The 20,782-nt window shown below is 43.0% G+C and overlaps 1 protein-coding gene across 20 annotated transcripts in view; it reads left to right on the top strand.

Annotated features, from left to right (window-relative positions):
• The window catches only part of LOC102125303 (supervillin), a 275,990-nt gene that overhangs the window by 58,418 nt on the left and 196,790 nt on the right, over positions 1 to 20,782 (top strand). For 18 of the 20 annotated variants that reach the window (XM_074001307.1, XM_074001301.1, XM_005564890.5 and 15 more), the window contains exon 2: positions 16,056 to 16,156. The gene's annotated coding sequence lies outside the window, so the exon portion shown is untranslated. Of the gene's footprint in view, positions 1 to 8,631; positions 8,747 to 16,055; positions 16,157 to 20,782 lie in introns of all 20 variants that reach the window. The other 2 variants (XM_045399773.3, XM_074001315.1) reach the window with 1 other exon arrangement.

Below are 20,782 nucleotides of genomic sequence, written 5' to 3'. Positions count from 1 at the left end.
GCTCTTGTTACAGACAAGGCATATCACACTTTGCATTATCATTCAAAGATGAGAGGCTTAATTAGAGAATTTTCTACAGTTGGGTTTTAACAAGAGCCGTTATTACTTCCTTAGGGTCTAAGAACTTCTTGGTGCCTACACATGGTTGAAATGTTAACCCTGTCCTTTGCTGCTTAGCAAGACTGCTGTAATGCTGATATGGTTTGGCTTTGTGTCCCCAACCAAATCTCATCTCGAAATTGTAATCCCCACACATCTAGGGAGGGACCTGATGGGAGGTGATTGGATCATGGAGGCGGTTTCCCTCATGCTATTCTTGTGATAGTGAGTTCTCACAAGATCTGATGGTTTAAAAGTGTTTGGCAGTTCCCTCCTAGCTCTCACTCTCTCTCTCCTACTGCCATGTAAGACATGCCTTGCTTCCCCTTTGCCTTCCGCCATGATTTTAAGTTTCCTGCGGCTTCCCCCACTATGCAGAACTGTGAGTCAATTAACCCTCTTTTCTGTATAAATTACTCAGTCTCAGGTAGTTCTTTATAGCAGTGTAAAAATGGACTAATACAAATACATAGCAAGTTAGGACCTTAAGTCAGTGATTAAAAAAAAAAAGTATTCACTATTTGTGAAACTCAGCTTGGAATATCTGATATTATTTACTAACATATAATTAATGGTCATTGCACAGCATCTTTTAGAATAAGAATATTCCTAGTGTAGATTTATTTCTTCACTCATTCTCTAAAGAAATCTTTGCTAAGGCAGGTCACAGTAGCTCATGACTGTAATCCCTGCACTTTGGGAGGCCAAGGTGGGTGAATCATCTGAGGTCAGGAATTCAAGACAAGCCTGGCCAACATGGTGAAATCCCATCTCTACTGAAAATACAAAAATTAGCTGGGTGTGGTGGTGGGTGCCTGTAATCCCAGCTACTCGGGAGACTGAGGCAGGAGAATTGCTTTAACCTGGGAGGCTGCAGTTGCAGTGAGCCGAGATCACACCACTGCACTCCAGCCTGGGCAACAGAGTGAGACCCTGTCTCAAACAAACAAACAAACAAACAAACAAAAACTTTGCTAAGATCCTGCTGTGTGCCAGGCACTGGAGAAACAAAGATAAATAAATAATATATGGAATTTTTTCCAGAGGAAGCCACATTCTAAATTCTAAGAAAGATAAGTGAGTAGCTCAAGAGAACATGGAATAGCAGTGATAAAATAATTTAGGGAGCCAAGAGGAAGGAACTTCCCACTTTGCAGGGAAAGTGCAGCAGAGAGGAGGAGATATTTGTACCTAGTACTGAAGCACAAGGAGGAGCATAGCAAATGGAAGGAATAAACATTATTAATTGCCTACTGAATACCAGGCACCATGCTGGGCACTTATGTGTGTAATTTTATTACTTAAGTTTTACCCTAAGGAAAATTGGATTTAGTTAAGTAACTTTGCAAAGCCACCTAGAGTGGCATTTCTATTTTTTTCTTTTTTCTTTTTTTAGAGACAGGATCTTGCTCTGTCGCCCAGGCTGGAGCACAGCGGCGTGCTCACGGCTCGCTGCAGCCTCAACCTCCTACGCTTAGGTGATCCAGGGTGGCATTTCTGGTTATTGTCTTAGATGTCATTGGTTTTAACACTCTAGAGGAGAGATTGGCAAACTGTAAAGGGCCATATTATAAATGTTTCAGGTTTTGTGGACCATACAGTCTTTGCTCTAGTTATTCAACATTGACACTGGAACATGAAAACAGCGATAGGTAATACAGAAATGAATGAGCATGGCTGTGTTCGAATACAACTTTATTGGCAAAAATTGGCAGTGATCTGGCCCACAGGTTACAGTGTGCTGACCCTGGTCTAGAAGAGCAATTGCAGGTACCATTTTGTTTGGGGATGTTTGTGGAGAGGGAGCCTATAGGTTTCATTAGCTTCTTAAGTGGGTCAGCAACTACTGGGATTTCTGGTCAGTGACAGTTTCAGAATGTATTATAGAACCTCACAGAGAAATGATAGCAGGCGGGATTAATAATAGAGATTCAGACTGACCCAATTTTCTAGCATTTTACATCATAGGGATTAATATTTTACAGACCTCTGAGAATCCAGATATAATACATCTTTAGGTCATTAGAGAGGAGTCCAAAGAGAAAACCACACTAATTCAGTCTTGGCAGAGGGTTTGACATTGTGTGGCCATGTGTATAGTTTAACTTGGAGATTAAAAAAAAATAGGAATAGAGATGATATGTCTGGAGCCATTGGAAAGAAATAAGGTAAATATCTGAATGGATGATCTAGGAGAAGCCTAGAGTATACAGCCTCTGTCTATCCTGCTGTCTTCTGGAAAGAGGCAGAAACAGCTGGTTAGTGTAGGAAGGGAGGGGATATGTGATCGGAAGTCCCAGCTTCAGTTTGGAAAAGCAGAATGCATCCTTGACATCTTAAAACAATAAGCCAGAAAAATCTGTGTTGAATAGTTGATACTGTGGGAAAAGTCACTAAGTTCAGAGATTTGAGTAAGGAATACTTTAGAGCAAAACAGCAAATTTTCTTTTAAGAACAGATCTTTCCAAAGCATATCCTGAGAGATGTAGTGTGGTGGGAAAACACCTGGGAAAACCAATAAAGGATTTCCAAAATGTTATTGAAAGGAAACATTGGGAAGTTGTTGAAGGCATCTATCCCGGGGCTACGTGACTAAAAGGAGATTTTTCTCTTGGCTGATAATGGAAGGGTGGATAAGTAAGGTTACTTTGGGGAGCTAATTTCTTTTGAGTAAAATTTTCAAAAATGAAAAGCAGATGAAGTTTTTAAGATGGGTTCAAGGTTTAGACGGTTCCAGCTGGATTGAAACATTTTCTCCTTAACAGAGGAAATAGATGAAAAGTGAAGTCGGTGCCTGCAGTCTCTGGGGTCTCTGCGCCTGGTGTTCCAAAGTGGATTTTGATCTGGTCCCTCATCAGACTCTGCTGTTGCTCTTAGGGTTGGATAGGAGGAAAGCGGGAGGAAAAGATGGAAAATAGAGGAGTTGATGGACTCCTGGAAGAAGCACATGTTAGCCAGACATAGTTATTCCAATCAAAACAATTTAAACTTTCCCTTCCATTTTGAATCCTGGGCATGATTCCTGTCTTGGATGAAACAGATGTGATTCTGGGATGTGTACAAAATCGTATAATATGGAGGCTGAGCCTTGCTGGCTTTCCTGCCACTGCACTTCACTCTAACTTGCAGGGATCAATTCGATCCTGTTTTACATTCTCTTGTTGTTTCTGGCCTCTTTCTAGATGAAATGCAGCTTCGTAAAACTCAGAGTTTCCTCAACCTATAAATCTTAGGACAGCTGAAGAGAATAATCTGTAAAGCCGATAAATACTTTGATATGGATTATGTCAAACAAACGATGTTTGCACAAAAGACTTTAACATGTAAACCAATTAAAGATTCTTGTCACTTGACTTCTCTTTCCCATCAGACTAAGCGTTTGTGTCGCAGAAATGTGACAGAAAGTACCCACCACACTCTACAGCCTGGCTGACATGCTTTTGTTTTAGCAAGGGTTAAATAAAGGGGCTCTTCAAAGCACTGATGATCTATTTTATAAAGCTTTGAAGCTTTCATTAGCTTCACTGGAAATCTTTGTTTCCTGGAAAGTTCTCTAATGGAATATATCGCTTCTCACAGAAATCCATTTCTTAGCTGTATACAGTCAGTGGCCTAGTTGGTGGAGATGCTATCGCAAGATTAAATTAATATCTAAACTGGTCCTGAGTCAACTATTTCCATTGTAAAATGTTTAAAGTCTTAAGGTTTAAAACTGTCGGGGTCAAATTAACCTTTTCTTTATCTTTTTATTTTATTTATTTATCTTTTTTGAGATGGAGTCTCACCCTATCTCCTAGGCTGGAGTGCAGTGGTGCAATCATAGCTCACTGCAACCTCGACCTTCTGGGTTCAAGTGATCCTCCCTGCTCGGCCTGCCAGGTGGCTGGGACTACAGGTGCACACCACCATGCGCAGCTAATTTTTAAATTTTTTGTAGAGACAAGGTCTCCCTGAGTTGCCTAGGCTGGTCTTGAACTCTTGGGCTAAAGTGATCCTCTCATCTCAACCTCCCAAACTGCTGAGATTATAGGCGTTGCCACCATGACCGACAGCTTTCCTTTATCTTAAATCACATCACTAACTCCCAGAGAGTGATATCAATACATTTTCCAGCAATTCAGGTGGCTGCTAACCTGCTTCATCCCAACGTCTCGATCTCCATCTCCATCAACGGCACCTTCGTTCACTCAGTGACCCAGGCTGACTGCTTCTCATTGCCTCCACTGTCACCTCCCAGCCCAGGGCCATCGTCTCTGTCAGTAGAGCTGTGGGGGCCTCCTATAGAGCTCCATGCTTCTTCTCATCCACTTTCCTGTCTACCCATTCCCCAAAGTCTGTTTTCCTCAGAGCAACTACAGTGAGTCTTTATAACTAAGTTGAGATTATGTCACTCTCTTGTTTTTATCCAACTGGGGCTTCTAGAAACTCTGAGAATAAACTCCAAAGTCCTGGCCCCAGAGCCTGTGTGGCCAGCACTCAGCCATCACTGACCAACACTTCCTGCTGGCTACCCGGGCTCTCTTCCTTTCACTCTCTGCACGCCAGCCAGACTGGCCACTTTGCAAGTTTCTTGCACATACCGGTCATACTCTCATCTCAAGAGGTGGAAGTTGGCGCTTGTTCTTTCCCCCAGTGAAACTCTCCCTGCAGATGTGCCCCAGCCTTCTTCCCCAGTTCTTCTGGGGGCTCTGCTCAAATGGTAGCTCCTCAGAGACATAGACCACTTTATCTAAAACAGAATCCCCCATCCTCTTAGTCTACCTTTCCTTCCCTGCTCTTATCAGCTGACGTTCAGTCTCTTAGGGATCAATGCGTATATTTGTCCATTCATTTATTTATTTGTCAGTTACTCCCAAGAGAATGTGAGCTCCATAGAGACATGGACATTGGTTTATCATCGTACCTGTAGTGCCTAGAACAGTACTCAGCACACGTGGGCAACCAGGAGTACTGACTCTAGAAAAAAGCCAGAATCCTTCACATTGTTTTTAGTCTGGGTATGTAGACTGAATCGTAGTGCAGTTATGTTTTTTCAATAGTACAGTGATTTGAAAAAATCTTTCTGCCCCACTAAAGGTTTGCCATTTGACAGTCAAGGTTTATTTTAGATTTGGCTGGCGCAGTGGCTCACACCTGTAATCCCAGCACTCAGGGAGGCCGAGTTGGGTGGATCACCTGAGGTCAGGAGTTCGAGACCAGCCTGGCCAACATGGTGAAACTCTGTTTCTGCTAAAAATACAAAAATTAGCCGGGTGTGGTGGCATGTGCCTGTAGTCCCAGCTACTTGGGAGGCTGAGACAGGAGAATTGCTTGAACCCTGACGACAGAGGTTGCAGTGAGCTGAGATGGCGCCATTGCACTCCAGCCTGGGCAACAGAGTGAGACTTCGTCTCAAAGAAAAAAAAAAACTATCTTAGATTTTACTTCTTGCCTGAAGATTTTAGCAGTAACCTTGACTTACTTTCAACATAATTCAACATTTGGATCGTAGTACCTGATTATGTCAGTGAGTTAGCGGTTTTGTAGGCCTCATCTGTGTAGACAGACAGCTACTGGATCCTTTCTGCCTTCTTTCCTCGGTGAAGAGCAGGTGCATACTTAGCATGAGGGGAAACAGCCCCATATTCCTCTATTTTTTTTTCTTTTTTTGAGACAGGGTCTCACTCTGGTGCCCAGGCTACAGTACAGCACTCCTCTATTTTTAATACATGATAATTCCCATTATTATCTAAACACTCAAGAGGTTGCTTTAAGAAATGTTATGTGACTAAGGGAGCTTTACTCTCTAAAAATAAATAACTAATCATCTTCCTGTAAATATAGAGTGAGAAGAAATTGGAGCTGGGAGTTAGTAAAAGGAAGTTACATACATGGTTTGTAGAACCTTTAGAAGATGACAATAGCCCTATTCCATGAGATGATTTTATTGGCATCATTTCTCTGAGCTACTTTTAGAAAGTCAGATTTATTGGTATATAACTCATATATAATAAAATTGCCTCTTTTTAGTGTACAGTTTATTTATTTATTTATTTATTTTTGAGAGACAGGGTCTTGCTGCATCATCCAAGCTACAGTACAGCACCACAGGTATGGTTCCCTGCATCCTTAAACTCCTGGGCTCAAGCAGTCCTCCCGCCTCAGCCTCCTGAGTAGCTAGGACAGTAGGTACACACTGCACCACTACTCCTGGCTTATTTTTATTTTTTGTAGAGACATGGTCTTACTATGTTTCCCGGGCTTGTCTTGAACTCCTGACCTCAAATGATCCTTTCCTCTCAACCTCCCAAAGTGTTGAGATTACAGGTGTGAGCCACTGCACCTGGCCCAGGTCTGTTTTGATAAGCCCATACCATTGTGTAACCACCGCCATAATCAAGATGTAAATATCCATCATCCTGAAAAAGTTCCTTTTTGCCCCTGTGTCATCAGTCCCCACACTCAGCCCCCAGACCCTGGCAAGGACTGCTGTTTTCTATCCCTATAGTTTTGCCTTTTCCAGAATGTTATGCAAATGGAGTCACACAGGATGTCTTTTGAGTCTGGCTTCTCTCATTTAACATGATGCCCTTAAGCTGATCACATTGTTGTGTGTCAACAGCAGTTCCTTTTTGTTGCTGAGTCGTGTTCCATTGTATGGCTGTAGTTTGCTTATTCACTCACCAAAGGGCTTTGAGATTGTTTCCATGTTTTAGTGATTATGAATAAAACTCCGGTTCCATTTATGAGTAGATTTTTCTGGAAACATAAGTTTTCACTTTCTCTTCTTCACTGTAAATACATAGGGTGTGGAGTTGCTGGTTCATATGGTAAGTTTAACTTTATGAAAAAAGGAAGAAACACCTGCTCGGCTGTTTCCCAAAGGACTCGTGCCGCTTTTTTGAATTCCAACCAGCAAAATGTGAGAGCTCCTAGTTGCTTCAGAGCCTTCAAGCACTAACGCTCTGTATTAGTCTTTTCTCACGCTGCTAATAAAGACATACCCAAGACCGGGATATTATAGAGGAAAGAAGTTTAATGGACTCTATGGGAGCTACAGTTCAAGATGAGGTTTGGGTGGAGACACAGCCAAACCATATCATACCCAGTGTGATTTTCTTCCTTGAAGAGAAACCTCGGAATATGACTTTCCCCTTTCTTCCCTCAATTTTGTGTTCCCATCCTTCTACTTAGAACTTCAAATTACTTTTGCTTAAAAGTCCTTCTAGCTTCACTATTGCCTGAGTTTCTTTTTTCCTTCTCTGCACATAACAGTGTGTTGTACTCTGGAGATGCTAAGTGCACATCTGTTTCACTTGGGTGTAGCAAACTAAGTAAAACTGAGCTCAAGGGTAATACCCACCCTTAGTGAGACCTTGGCGTAAGTGTACCAGGCTCACTGGTCGTCTGTACGAGGCGGTGGACTCCTATCCGCAGATCTAGGGAGAGATCCCTATCATGTCTTTCCAGGCAAAAAGGTATCCTTAGGTGTGGGATATAAAACTGTGTTGGGGCTTTCTCAGTGACAAAGATCCCTTTTGCCCCTGGCAGAGAAGTCAGGTGCAAATCTCTATGCTTATTAAAAGGCATATAGATTTATCCTGGAGATACTATGAAGGATGTTGTGAAATCTTGTGAAAACCTTTTGACCTCTCTGAAAGTTTTTGTATTATTTTTTGAAAGAGTGGAACATCAGAGCATAATGGTTAGGAGTAGGCCAGGTACACAGTGGCTCATGCCTGTAATGCTAGCACTTTGAAAGGCTGAGGCAGGAGGATCACTTGAGGCCAGGAGTTTGAGACCAGGCCTGGGCAACATAGTGAGACCCCATCTCTATAACAAATAAAAAATTAACCAGGCATGATGGCATGCGCCTGTAGGGCTGGCTACTCTTGGGAGGCTAAGGAGGGAGGATCCCTCGGTAACATGCATCCAGAAGGCATCACTTAAACCATGAGAAAGGAGGTGAAGGTCATCCAGGATCAATCAGGACCCATCCCCTTTTTCCCTCCATTATGGGGGTTGATAGACAGAGAGTCTGAAGAATGAACTGGATCTCTTAGTGTATATTTGTCTTACCAAACATAGTTTGCATAGCAGTAGGTTTGTTTTGTTTTGTTTTGTTTTGTTTTGTTTGAGACGGAGTCTCGCTCTGTTGTCCAGGCTGGAGTGCAGTGGTGCAGTCTGGGCTCACTGCAAGCTCCGCCTCCTGGGTTCACTCCATTGTCCTGCCTCAGCCTTCCAAATAGCTGGGACTACAGGCACCCACCACCACGCCCGGCTAATTTTTGTATTTTTAGTAGAGACGGGGTTTCACCTTGTTAGCCAGTATGGTCTCAATCTCCTGACCTCGTGATCCACCCACCTCGGCCTCCCAAAGTGCTGGGATCACAGGCGTGAGCCACCGCGCCTGGCCAGCAGTAGGTTTTTAAGTTTGGTATTTGTTGTCCACCTAGACAAAAAAGAGCAAGACCTAGTGTAGTAATTTATTTTCATGAAAATGTGCACCTGTGAAGTCAGTAGAGAGCAACAGAAAATATTTGCCTTCGCCAGGTGCTGAATTGCCTGGATTGCAACTGTTTGGGATTCAGGAGTCCAGAGACGGATCAGCATACCTCGAGATACCACGATTGCTTTGACTCTACTGCGAGCTGCTGGGGAGACCATGGTTTGTCTCTGTTTTTTTTTTGTTTTTTTTTTTTTTTTGAGACAAGATCTTGCTCTGTCACCCAGGTTGGAGTGCAGTGGTGGCAATCACAGCTCACTGGAGCCTCGAACTCCTGGGCTCAAGAGATCCTCCCATCTCAGTCTCCTGAGTAGCTGGCACTACAGGCTTACTTAAAAAAACTTTGTAGAGATAGGGTCTCACTGTGTTGCCCCAGCTGGTCTTGAACCCTGGCCTCAAGCGATTCTCCCACCTCAGTCTTCTAAAGTGCTGGGATTATAGGCATGAGTCCTTGCTTCTTTCTTAGTTCTCTTTTTATTGAGGTGGCTGCATGAATCTTGTCTCCTGGACCTTTCTGTAAAAATATACTTATGTGATCATATGATTTGCAAACTTCTTCAGGTTTGAGGACTGTTGGAGGAAATCATGGTGTTCTTTGAGGCACACTGAAATGTTGAAATGTTGCACTCTGTTTTTCTGTTTACAGCTTAGCTCATTATATGCTTTATCATCATATATACAAATGTATGCATCCATATACGTATGTGTGCATATGTATGCATATCTATATATAATTACCAAATACAAAATTGACTGTTCTCTAATGGGTAGATGGTTTTGTTGATTTGGCATTTTATTTATTTACTTTTTACGAATGTTCAAATAACAACAACTATTATTATTATTATTATTCCTGTGGCTAATTCAACCCTGGATGGCTGAGAATTAGCTGTAATTGTTATTATTTATGATCAAGATCAGGCATTTGGCATGAATTAAGGAGAGAGGGAGAGTTTTCTGAGGACGAATCCAGGTAGCCAGAGAAGGTCTCCTTCTATAGACAATATAAAATCATATTCACACATGCATGTATCTGTCACACACCAACCTGAATTTTTCTTCAATGTTTGCTACTTATTTATTCATTTTCTGGTTGCTATTAAGCAAGTGGTAGGAGCCATCAAAAAAACATACATTTGAAAAAAATTATGAATATACATTTTGAAAAAGTGTATGAGAGATTCTTAAAGTTGAGAATTCTGCCCGTTACCTTAATTTTTCCACTTGTGATTTTGGTTAATACCCATATCCCTGAAGCAGAACATCTCCCAGGGGTTTGCAGGAGTGTACTAAAAAATGTACGAGGACCTGATGTTTCCTTTTCGGAACTGTGGTGTCATGGGATACATGGGAAGGTCACCCAGTGGCAGCATAAAGCCCATCAAATGGGGAACGTGTCCCGTAGGAAGATATCCCCAAGGACAGGGGGTGGTGGAGTTTCTGGATCTCACCAGGGAGGATTGCGGTGCTTATTTTAGCTCCCTCTCCTTGATGTGCCCTTGGCGTCAGTTGCTATTTTGACTGTGAGCATCTTCTTGCAGTTGCCGATGTGCTGACCGCCAGCCGCACTCACTGGGAGAACCAATGGCTGCTCTGCCCACTGCCTCCTTGCCAGTCTTTCCGCATCTGTTTGTTGAGCATGGGACTCATGCCTGTGAAACACTGAAAACATCCAGTGCAGGAGAAGAGTCTTGCTGATGAAAACCGAGTCTGATCTTAGAGGGAAAAATCCATATGAAATATAGGCATCTCTCAACCAGGGCATAGTGGCTCACACCTGTAATCCCAGCACTTTGGAAGGCCAAGGAGGGCAGATCACTTGAGGTCAGGAGTTTAAGACCATCCTGGCCAACATGGTGAAACCCTGTCTCTACTAAAATACAAAAATTAGCTGGGCATGGTGGTGCACACCTGTAATTCCCAGAACCCGGGAGGCGGAGGTTGCAGTGAGCCGAGATTGCGCCACTGCACTCCAGCCTGGGCAACAGAGGGAGACTGTGCCTCAAAAGAAAATAAAAATGAAATATAAGTATCTGTTGATTGAGAGGTAAAGTGCAGAAAAGTTGTCACCATCAAATCTAATATGTTCTTCATAGTGGAAACTACCAATGTTTACTTGGTGAAAAATCCAGTACTTGGAACAACATTCACCATTCTATAGATATTGTCTTACTGTGTAAAAACATTACAAGTCTAGGATCACAATATCTTCTATAGTTTTCTTGACAAATAAAATGGGCCAATGGTTAGTACTCTTAAAATGGTCTATTATTTTATTATTATTATATTATTATTATTATTATTTAAGAGACAGAGTGTTATTCTGTTGCCCGGGCTGGAGTGCAGTGGTGCGATCATAGCTCACTGCAGCCTCAAATCCCTGGCCTCAAGCGATACTCCAGCGTCAGCCTCTCAAGTAGGGCTACAGATGCATGCCACCACACCCAGTTAATTTTTTTATTATTTGTAGAGATGGGGTCTTGCTTTGCTGCCCAGGCTGGTCTTAAATTCCTGGCCTCAAGTGATCCTCCCGCCTTGGGCTCCCAGAGTGCTGAAATTACAGGCATGAGCCACTGCACCTGGCCTATTATTTGTCTTTTGTCCAAGTGTTCTGTGTGTGTGTGTGCACATACACACACAAGCACCACATTAAAATGAAGTTCAGCTAGCCTTAATGTGTCATTGAGAACCATCCTTTGCACTTTTTAAAGGCGTGGCCCAGTGGTCTTTGAAGGGAGTCCTCCCTCTCACTATCCCTGCTGCCCTGTCTCTTAATGCCAGCTTCCCACTTTTATTGTTGTTCATTTCTTCTAACTTGGCTCACACATGTGATAGTCCAGTCACTTACTAGTGGCTTTCCCATCCATGTGTTTGCTTCTAGAATTATTGCTGTCAGAATGGCAAGCCTTGGGCACTAATGTGGTAGGCAGCTATCTGAGGGGTGATGGATGCCTGGAACTATTCCAGACACGGTGATGTCTGCAGGTCACTGTGCAGTTCCAATCAGTGGGGACCTTCTCCAATGGGGAGATGGTTTGCTGATTTGGCATTTTGTTTATTTACTTTTTACAAATGTTCAAATAACAATGATGATTATTATACTTATTATTATTCCTGTGGCTAATCCAACCCTTGATGGTTGAGAATTAGCCATATTGTTATTTATAATCAGGATCGGGTGTTTGGCATGAATTCAGGAGGCAGGGAGGTCTCTGAGGATGGATGAAGGCAGTCAGAGAAGCTCTCCTGGGAACTGGGGGCATCCGGGCTGAATCCTGAAAGATTTGTATGAGAACAGGGAGGAAGTGGCCGAGGCACTGCGAATATGTCTGGAAGAACCAGCTTTCCTTGCTAAAGGCGTCTAGGGAAAAAGGTTGGAGAAAGAAGCCAGAATAAAAGTTGGGTCTCATGGCAGCCTCATCCCTGAGGTCTGCAGTGGAGGTTGTTGGCTGCTTGGAGAGGGATAAGTTGCTGCTCAATGCTCCAGACCTAGAGGTACTTGCTACTCTAGTAGTTTGGTAGTATGTGAGTAAAACTCACTATGTGAATAAAACTCACTGGGGCCTGGGCATGGTGGCTCACTCCTGTAACCCCAGCCCTTTGGGAGACCAAAGGCGGGAGGATCGCTTGAAACGAGGAGTTTAAGACCAGCCTGAGCAACATAATGAGACTCCATCTCAAAAAAAAAAAAAAAAAGAAAGTTTATTTGATTTTCAGTTCTAGAAGTTGGAAGATGAAAACAAAAACTCACCAGAAACATCCATACACTGTGGGCACCTCCATGGGCACCATCTGTCAAACCTCTGGCTTGAAACATTAACCTAAAAGGATGCCTTTGTCCGGCCTATCTCTCTTCCAGATGCAATTGGTCTAGATTTAGTTCCAGAGTCTAGTCCGAGTTTTTGCACAGGGGGTTGATAACCTGGTGAAAGTCGGTAACAGTTTGTTTTGTCAGGAAAGAAATGCCTTGGAAAGGTCAAGAGAGCCGTGGAGGGAAGAGACAAGCCCTCGTGGTCTGGTTCCAGCTTACCTAGCATCTCCTCCTGCTGCGTGAATCATGCTCGTTCTCCTTTCTCCGGTGTCCTGTTTCCCTCTGGAATTCTTTTCTGCTTTTATTCCGGTTTGACTCGTTTCTTGAACTTCAACCAGTCCCTAAATTTGGCCCTTTTCCTGGTTGTATTCTTGCTCTTTTCTTTTTCCTAAACGATTCTGACAGCATGAAAGCTAGTTGATGGTGGGGTTTTCCTGTCAATATATTCTGAAGTTTTAGTGACTGAGGTTTTTCCTTTGTCTTTAAGCAAACCAGATTTCTAGAACTCAAGAGTTTCAGGCAGAGGCTTTTTTTGTGTGTGTGTGAGATGGAGTCTTACTCTGTCACCAGGCTAGAGTGCAGTGGCTTGATCTCAGCTCACTGCAACCTCCGACTCTCTGGGTCAAGCAATTCTCCTGCCTCAGCCTCCCGAGTAGCTGGGATTAACAGGCATGTGCCACCACACCTGGCTAATTTTTGTATTTTTAGTAGAAACAGGGCTTCACCATATTGGCCAGGATGGTCTTGATCTCCTGACCTCGTGATCCAGACTCGCCTCAGCCTCCCAGAGTGCTGGGATTACAGGCTGAGCCACCACGCCCGACCCAGGCACAGGCTTTTTAAACTTCTCCTTTGTCCCTGAGTTCACGATTTCACTGCAGATTTTCTTCTATCTGGACTCACAGTTGTGGAGCCCCCAGGCGATTGCTGTGCACACTGATGAGTTTGAGAGGCCATGCTCTGGAGGTCAGGAGGGGAATAAGCCAGGAGAAGACGTGAGCGTCTGGGCAGAGAATAGCACTCTCTTTAAGAATAGGGAGGGATGAGAATGTTTCTATTCTGCCCTTTCTTCTTGGCTTCCTGTGATTCTCTTGGCCTGTTCCCCCCACCAGAGTTTTGCTCTGTGGTCTAGGCTGGAGTGCAGTGGTGAGACCATGGCTCACTGCAGCCTCAACCTCCCAGGCTCAAGCGATCCTCCCACCTCAGCCTCCCTAGTAGCTGGGAGGTGTGCAACACCATGCCCTGCTAATTTTTTGTATTTTTGTAGACACAGGGTCTTGCTATGTTGCCCAGGCTGGTCTCAAACTCCTGGGCTCAATTGATCCTCTCACTTTAGCCCCCTAAAGTGTGGAATGATAGGTATGAGCCACCCCACCCTGCCTTTTTAATTTTTTTTTGAGTCAAGCAAGGTATTGCTTTGTTGCCCCAGCTGGAGAACAGTGGTACAATCGTAGCTCACTGTAACCTGCAACTCCTGGGCCCAAACAATCTTTCTCCCTCAGCCTGTTGAGTACCTGGGACCACAGGCAGGCCCAGCTAATTTTTTACTTTTTGGAGAGACAAGGTCTCACTGTATTATTGCCCACTGTGTTGTCTCCTGGTCTCAAACCATCCTCCTGCCTCAGCCTCCCAAATTGCTGGGATTACAGGCATGAGCTGCTGCGCCCAGCCCATTTTCTTTTTGAGTAGTTTTCTTTTTCTTTCTTTTGTGGCTGGTTCAATAAGGGGTTCTCCTTTTCCTAAGCAGGCAAAGGAGTTTTGAAACCAGCTTGGAGCCCTAAGGAGGATTTTTTCCCAGGGGAGAAAGAGAGGCTTACATTGGTCTAGCCCAGTTCTCAAGGCACCAAATCTTTTTATTAATAAAGAGATTTGTGGAGGAAAGGGAAAATGATTTTTTTGTTGTTGGCACAAAAAACAGTCTGCTTAAACCCAATAATTTGTCTGTGTTTACCGCAACCATCTTTGTGGCTTACAGGAATGAGTTCATGACTGTCTGAATTCCACCAGGCAGTGGTGACAATAATTTTATTTTAATTTTTAACCTTGTGGGAACTTCACATGGGCTGACTCCTCTTTGACCCCGCACCCATCACAAGATGATTTTTTTCCTAGAAGTTGCCTCTGGGGCTGGGCTTCTGGAGATGAACCCCGTTCTCTCTATGCCGGACAAACCAGGCTTCTGACATCCTGTCTGCGGAATATTTATAAAAATGAGCGCCAAGGGATTCAGCTGTGGTTTCTTGCAATGCCTGGTGTGGTGCCAGCTGTTGCCCAGTTCAGAGTCCTCTGTGCTTTAGTAGTGAATTCTTTCCTGACTTTTTCCGGCGGTAAGAATACAAGGAAGTGCTGAGTAGACAACAGAGAGGAGATGAGAACTTCTGATGGACCTCCATAGCCTAAGACAAAAGACTTCCCGAAGCCACGCTTGTTAACCACTAACCAGCTGATAAACGAGGGGCTTTCCTCTGTAGTCTGGGATTGCAGGGCTGGAGCCTTCTATGTTGGGGACCTCTCCCAGGCTGAGTCATCAAGAGCCACACAGAGTGTCAGCCCTCGAGTCTAAGGAATGACTCTGTAACCTTGTGAGTCATCTTTCATACAAATTGCACCTCGTCAGGCAAACCACAAGGGGAAATGCGTGCTTGCCTTAATTCTACTCTGGTACATTCTGGCTTAGGTGGGGTTTCCCCTCACTCTTTGAGGAAAATAAATGCAGAGATCGTCTCTGCCTCGAATGCTTGGTGTAGACCGAGTCGTAGCCAAATCACTCACCCTGGATGCTTTTGATGAGTTATTCCAGTCTCCTGACTCTCTACCCAGCATGTCTTTTTCTGTGGTTTTGAGTCTTTGTTAGTTCTATCCAACTCCGTGATGAATTTCAACCCATTTCTTATTTTCTCAGATGTCCCTTTGTGACAAGGATGCTGTTCCCAAGCCTCCATATTTGCTCTTTTGTTTTTAATTTTTTTAAAGGCAGGGTCTTGCTCTGTTGCCCAGGCTGAAGTGCAGTGATGCAAACATGGCTCACTGCAGCCTTAACCTCCTGGGCTCAAGCAATCCTCCTGCCTTGGCCTCCCATGTAGCTGGGAACACAGGAGCACACCTCCATGCTCAGCTAATTTGTTCAATTTTTTGTAGAGACAGGGTTTCACTTTGTTGCCCAGGCTGGTCTTGACCTCCTGGCCTCAAGCAGTCCTCCCACCTCAACCTCCCAAAGTGCCAGGATTACAGGTGGGAGCCACCATACCTGGCCATCTCTATATTTGGATCTGATTTTAAATTTGAGTTTAGGAAGGACTCATATTTACCAAAAATGACTCTTGCTTATAGACCAAATAATAAAATTTTAGTCCTCCCAGAAAAATAAGAGCTTTGGAGAACCATTGCATAGAAATAACTTTATTCACTGAGTTTACGATGAATGGGAAAAAATGCATTCTTTTATTGAGTACTTTTTATAAGAGGTTTAAAAAGATACTTTAACCACTGCCTGTAATTTGTAGTTGCTGATGTTGATGAGTATTTGAGAGGGAAAAAGCTCTTTGGAGGCAGCAAATTAATCACAGCAGAGTATCCAGTTTCATTTGTACATGTGGTTGTCTTGTATTGTTTGCTATTTTCTTTCTTAGATTTTTCAGTAGAGACTTTGTCCTTTTTCAGACACAGTTGGAGTGGATGGCCTTGAGGACTTGAAAAGCTGACATAGGATGATTTTGAAGTCATTTCACATCTGAAGCCATGATTTAAATATCAGCGTTAAGGTAAGTATTGAGGAAAGAAATATGACGCTTTTGTGGTTAACGCATTATTGACTTTGCTTGCACTGTTAGAAGAGGTTAAAGCACATTGGTGATTTTGGAGGTTAAAGCACAAGGGTGATTTTGTTTGAATCATGTTCAACAAACCAGAGCTCGGAGAAGATTAAAGCGGCCTCTGTGATGCGGTGTGGGACCACAGACATACAGGGGAGCTGAGCCATTGTGATGCTTGGAAATGCCTTCATTTTTCCTCGGAGGTCGTGTGTCCCAGTGTGCCCTTTAGGAACTCCAGGAAAGAACAGGAAAACTTAAAGCTGTGGTTTTCTTTCTGAGATGAGCTGTGGCTATTAGGGAGCTTTTGGGGAGTGTGAATTAGATAGGACCTTTAGGAGCAGAGCCAGCCAAAGGAGTGGGAACAGGAGCATCCTTCTGGAAACTGTGCTATTTGACCTGCCTCTCTGGAGCAGGAGTTCTCAAAGTGTGTTCCCTGGAGCACAGCTCCCTACAGTAATACAGTGGGGACCGGGGTCAGAGGATGGGTCTATGCCTAATTGTGTTTGGAAAGCATTGGATTAAAGTTAAATGAACGAATGAGCTTTATGCATCTTGATAGGTGTGTGTAGCGGGCAGTACTAACCAGAGTTCCATGGAACTATTTTCTTGTGAGGCATCTTAAGACCAGTGTTCCATTTGTTCATTAAATATTGATTGCACACCAGCCACGGATGGTGTTCGATGCTGGGGATGCAGCAAAAACTGAGGTTAACAGTGCTCATATATAGATAATAAATACATTAACACATAAGGAAAGGTAATTATTGAGAGACACAATAGCAAGTGTTTTAGAGCCTGGTATCTGCAGCTCAGTGGCTTGGGTTTTCATCCTGGGTTTGACACTTATAAACTGTATGACCTTGAGAAAGACATGTAACCTCTCTTTCAATTTCCTTATGTGTAAGATGATCATAATAATATTCACCTTGTAGATACTTTTATTGCGAGGACTAAAATTATGAATATGTGCTGGCAAATACCAAGTTTATATTAATAGAAGTGTCATCAGAATATGTACATATATTAATAGTAATTGTTACCAAAACACCAGGGGTTCGGTCTGGGTCCTGCTGCTCACGGCACAGAAAGCCAATGACTGAGACAACAAGTATTGCCAAGGAAGAAGGCTTTAATTGGGTGCTGCAGCCGAGGAGATGGGAGCTCAGTCTCAAATCCATCTCCCTGACTGACTAAAACTAGGGGTTTATATAGCAGGGAAGAAATGTAATCATGTGTGGGAAAACAGGAACTCAGAAGGGGCATGGAAGCAATCGTGTTGAATCAGGGGCCTGCATTTTATTGTCTGGATGTGATCTGGTGAGTTTCATTTCTTTGATACTTTTTTTTTTGAGAGGCCTGAAGGTCATTTCCTGAGTAAGGATCTCAGATAAAACGAATATAAGTTTCAAGTGTTCAGACCAGAAAGTTCAATTTCTATGTTTACTTTTTTTAAATAAAAAAAAAGCTATATGGGACTGTTGGGTCGATTTCATAATGACTGAATACTTTGAAGGCTCTGTGGTTGCATGAATGGAGAAGATAGAGTAATGGGTGAGGACTTTTGAATAGGATGATCCAGGAATGCCCTGAAGTATGAGAAATAGCAAGTTATGCAGGTGGCATAGAGAAAGCTTCCAGATTGAAAAGCAAAGGCAAAGGGCATGTCTTGTGCAGAGAAAGCATTTAACAAAATCCAATACCTCTTCATGTTTAAAACACACACACACACACTCAGCCGGGCACAGTGGCTCACACCTGTAATCCCAGCACTTTGGGAGGCCGATGCAGGCAGACCATGAGGTCAGGAGATCGAGACCATCCTGGCCAACAGTGAAACCTCGTCTCTACTAAAAGTACAAAAATTAGCTGGACGTGGTGCCACATACCTGTAGTCCCAGCTACTGGGGAGGCTGAGGCAGAAGAATCACCTGAACAGAAGTCTGAGGTTGTAGTGAGCCGATATCGCGCCACCACACTCCAGTGACAGAGCAAGACTCCAAAAAAAAAAAAAAAAAAAAAGAAACACCCACACACACACACTCAATTGACTAGGAATAGAAGGGAACTTCTTCAGCCTGAAAAAGACATCTATGAAGAACCCACAGCTAACATGACACTGAATGGTGAAGGGCTGAAAGGTTTTCTCCTAAGCTCAGAGACAAGACAAGGATATCCATTCTCACCATTTCTGTTCAGTATTGGTGAACAGTAAATTTTAGGTGTTGTGATGGTTAATATTAGGTGTCAACTTGATTGGACTGAGGGATGCTTAGATGCCTGGTAAAGTATTATTTCTGGGTGTGTCTCTGAGGGGCTTGCCAGAGGAGATTGACATTTGAGTTGGTGGACTGGGAGAGGAAGACCCACCTTTGCTGTGGGTGGGCGCCATCCAATCGGCTGCCAGCATGGCGAGAACAAAGCAGTGGAAGAAGGTGGGATAAGCAGCTTGCTGGGTCTTCTGGCTCTCTTTCTTCTTCCTGTGCTGGATGCCTCCTTCCGCTCCTCCTGCCCTTGGACATCAGATTCCAAGTGTTTTGGCCTTTGGACTCTGGGATTTGCACCAGTGGCTTGCTGGGGGTCTGGGGCCATTGGCCACAGACTGAAGACTGCACTGTTGGCTTCCCCGGTTTTGAGGCTTCAGGACTTGGATTGAGCCACTACCAGCTTCTCTCTTCCCTAGCTTGCAGACAGCCTGTCATGGGACTTCACCTTGTAACTGTGCGAGGCAGTTCTCCCTAATAAATTCCCTTTCACATGTATATGTATCCTGTTGGTTCTGCCCCTCTGGAGAACTCTAATACATGTGTCAACCTGGCTGGATTAAAAAATACCTAGAGAGCTGATACGACATTATTTCTGGGTGTGTCTGTGAGCATGTTTCTGGATAAGATAGGTGTATGAGTGGTAGTCTAAGTGAGGAAGATCCACCCTCCATGTGGGTGAGCACTGTCCAATTGACTGGGGGCCTGGATAGAACAAAAGACAGGGGAAAGGTCTTTGCTGGAGCTGGAACACTGCTTCTCCTGCCCTTGGACATCAGAGCTCCAGGTCCTCTGGCCTTCGGACTCTGGCATGTGCACCAGTGGCCCCAGGATTCTCAGATCTTGGACCTTAGGTTGAGAGTGATACCATTGGCTACCCTGGTTCTGAGGCCTTTGGACTTAGATGGAGGCAGGCTACCAGTCTTCCTGGTTGTCCAACCTCAGGACACCTGGTTGTGGGACTTCTCAGCTCCCATTATCCTGTGAGCCAATTCTTCTAATACATTTCCTGTCTACCTCTATCTATCTATCTATCCTATTCATTCTGTCTCCCTGGAGAACGCTGACTAATACAGTATCGTGCTGGAGGTTCTAGCCAGATCTGTTATACAAAAAAATGAAATAAGAGGCTTCCAGATTGGAAAATAAAAGGTAAAACTATCTTTACTTTACAGATGGCATGATCTCGTTTATAGAAAATTTTTAGGAGTTCACCATACTATTAAAACTAATAAGTAAGTTCAGCAAGATTGCAGGACATAAGATTAATATACAAAAAATCAATTTTGTTATATATGTACTTGTAATGAATAATACGAAATAAAATAGAAACAATAATTCATTTTATAATAGCATGAAAAAGAATAAAAAACTTGGGAATAAGTTTAACAAAAGAAGTGTAAAACATACACCTTAAAACTACAAAACATCATTGAAAGAAATTAAAGAAGACCTAAATAACTGGAAAATCATTGCATGTGCATGGATCAGAAAACAATATTGTTAAAATGACAATACTCTTCAAACTGATCTGCAGATTTCATGCAATCTCTGTCAAAAATCTCAGATGAATTTTTTTAATTGACAAATTGATACTAAAACTAATATGGAAATTCAAGGGACCCAGAAAAGCCATGACAATCCTGAAACAAAAGAACAAAATAGGAGACACAGCTTCCTGATTTTGAAACGTATTACAAAACTACAGTAATTAAGATAGTGTGGTACTGGTATTCTATTCTATTCTATTCTATAGAATAGAATTGAATCTAGAAATAAACTCATACATTATTTATGGTAATTTGATTTTCAATAAATCAATGGAAACAATACAAAACAATGCCAAAACAATTCAATGGGGAAAAATAATCTCTTCAACAAATTGTACTGGGGAAACTGTATATCCATCTGCCAAAGAAAAGTTGGACTCCTACCTCACATCATAAACAAAAATTAACTCAAAATTAGTAAGAGGCTTAAATGTAAGAGCTACAACTTTAAAACTCTCAGAAAAAGCATAGATATAAATGTAATGATCTTGGATTGGATTTTTTTTTAGATATGATACCAAAAGGACAAGTGACAAAATAAAAATAGATAAATGTATCAAAATTAGAAACCTTTGTGCAGCAAAAGACAGTATCAAGAAAGTGAAAAGGGCTATGAATTACTCCATTCTCACATTGCTTTAAAGAACTACCTGAGACTGGGTAATTCATAAAGAAAATAGATTTAATTGGCTGATGGATCTTCAGGCCATACAGGAAGCATGGTTGCAGAGGCCTCAGGAAACTTACAATCATGGCAGAAGGTG

The sequence above is a fragment of the Macaca fascicularis genome, chromosome 9 (assembly GCF_037993035.2).
Source record: "Macaca fascicularis isolate 582-1 chromosome 9, T2T-MFA8v1.1".
NCBI lineage: Eukaryota > Metazoa > Chordata > Mammalia > Primates > Cercopithecidae > Macaca > Macaca fascicularis.
This window is presented reverse-complemented; position numbering and strand designations above follow the sequence as displayed.